The sequence below is a fragment of the Haliotis rubra genome, unplaced genomic scaffold, assembly GCF_003918875.1.
Source record: "Haliotis rubra isolate DU_JTF1 unplaced genomic scaffold, ASM391887v1 Scf68, whole genome shotgun sequence".
Lineage (NCBI taxonomy): Eukaryota > Metazoa > Mollusca > Gastropoda > Lepetellida > Haliotidae > Haliotis > Haliotis rubra.
Genome location: NW_025767390.1, coordinates 1945359 through 1948022, shown reverse-complemented (window position 1 = coordinate 1948022; position 2664 = coordinate 1945359).

Sequence of the window (2664 nt, the reverse complement as noted above, 5' to 3'; positions counted from 1 at the left end):
CAACAAGTACCATATTTTAACGTCTTTTGGTATGACGCGGTCGGGGATCGAACCCACGACCTTCCGCTCCAAAAGTACAATATATGGGTAATGTGGTTAACGAGATATTAGTCATCACAACACATTACGTGTAATAGTTCTAACAAACATTGCAGAAAAAGAAAAACCATCTGTCATTTGGTACCTCAGATAATATATGGACAGTATAGTATTGGATGACTTCCCGTCATAATAAACAGTCAGAGATTTAGATTGCTTGATGTATGCTTAGATGGGGGCTGTTTTTTGAGGACACCCCCATTTTAATCTTTCAAAAACATTCTGTCCAGACGTTCAAGCGGGCACTGTTTACAAAATATTGAAGGCTGACACTTGTGTGACATTCAGTGTTTAGTGTGAACCCTTGGCATCATGTATGAATAAGTGAAAACATTATAATAAGTTATGTCCTTATGATTACGTCATCTGAAAGGGGGTGGGTAGTGTCTGCAAAACAAGCTCTTTCAGCAAACATGAAGGGGGAGTCACTTTGACAAGCGGTTGTAGCAACAAATTGCTTTTTATGCACTTTAATATCTAAGTTTGATTCGATCAGACTTCTGTATATCTCAAACAAACAAAATGTTTCTAGCATATTTTGTTTCCTATAGTTTGTGATGCATTTATTGCAGATTTGGCTTTTTGGAGTGTACCAAGATAAAAAGTCAAACAAAAAGGGGGTCGTGATGCTTGAACATAGCAAAATCAATTTGCTTGAGCATGACAGATAATATGTAGAAATATAAAACATAAAAACAGCTACATTTGTATCATTTTCTGGGTGAGGCCGACTATTTTTTTACCGACCCTCGTATGCCAAGGCTAGTCAGTTTGTAACCTGAGAAAATCGTGAACGTATGGTATAAGTTAACATTGGGGATTGCATTGGACATAATTTTCGTCACTTAAATTTTGAAATTTCCTCCACCAGTGTACCATTAAACATTCAGCCTGGTTCCCTGGGTCTGTTGCGCCTGCGCTATCGCTCCGACACTCGGCAACAGGCCCAGGGGAACCAGACTGATAAACATTATGACTGACTGACTGAGTTTGGTTTTACGCCGCTTTTAGCAATATTCCAGCAACATCACGGCAGGGGACACCAGAAATGGGCTTCACACATTGTACCCATGTGGGGATTCGAACCCGGGTCTTCGGCGTGACTAGCCAACGCTTTAACCACTAGGCTACCCCACCGCCCCTAAACATTATGAATGTTTTACTGAGGCCATGGATGTTGTAATCATGATCAAACATCTGAGCAAGGGTCGAATGACCTTCTTTGAAATATTGGTAAAAGACACAACGAACTGCACTTTCTGAAGAACATGTTCCCTGTCAAGATTAAATTCTTCGTGATTTTGATATGGTCATATCGTTATAGAATTAGTTCGGATATTTTACTAGTGTCAGTGTGGGCTTTAATCTGAGGTGCTGCAATTTGCTGTCATAAGCTCCTTAAAATGCTATGAGTGCGGGTTCAAATCCTCGAGGCACATGGCGACTCGCTGTCACATATCAGGCAAAGATGTTTTCGTTGATGGTTCGGTGACCTTTTGGTGAGAGGTTCTAGTGCTCCCTGACTCTTACTGAAGAACATCAAGTGCTTTTAGAGGCAAGCATCATCTCCAGGGCTCATGCGAGTGAGTGAGTGAGAAAGTGAGTGAGTTTAGTTGAACGCCGCACTCAGCAATATTCCAGCTATATGGTGGCGGTGTGTAAATAATCGAGTCTGGACCAGACAATCCAGTGATCAACAGCATGAGCATCGATCAACGCAATTGGGATACGATGGCGAGTGAGTGAGTGATTGAGTGATTTTACGCCGTTTTAAGCATTATCCCAGCAATGCCACCATTTAACCCTGTCAAAATGACTCACAGGGTTGATTGATTGGCTATGTCTTCACTCCACTTTTATCACGGCGGGTGACACCAAAACTTGGCATTCATTATATACACATACGGGGAATCGAACGCAGACCTTAACGTCATGAACGAACACTTCATCACAAGACCGCCTCGCTGATGTTAGATACCTAAATGTTTACCGAAATGCGAGCCCTGTTGGCACGTAAATCTGTTCAAAACATGCCTCTCTTTACCATGCAGTAAATGAGTATCTGTTAAATTCAGCTGGTAATGTTATGGTAATCGCCCCGCGTCTCACAGACAGCTTGGGTTGGATAGTCTCCAGGGCCCTGGGAACGCACGCTGATCTTTAGAGCGGGGCAAGAATGTAACGCGTAGAGCATGATTTAGCCTACGGATCTGAAGCATTACAGATATGCACGATATATCAATATCAAACTTTATCCTCCGCTTGCTCAGTGCTTGTGTTATTGGTTCCAGAGTGGTTAACACACAAGCCTGCATCACAACCAGCTGTCTTCGGAATTCAATCCGACACACTGTGATACAAGTGATATTTCGGTTGATTTGTTGTTTTACACCTCACTCAGCAATATTCCAGCTGTTTGGCGGCGGTCTGTAAATAATCGATTCTGGACCAGATAATCCAGTGATCAACAGCATGAGCATCGATCTACGCAATTGGGATACGATGACATGTAAACCAAGTCAGCGAGCCTGACCACCCGATCCCGCGATAAAACAAGCCAAAACG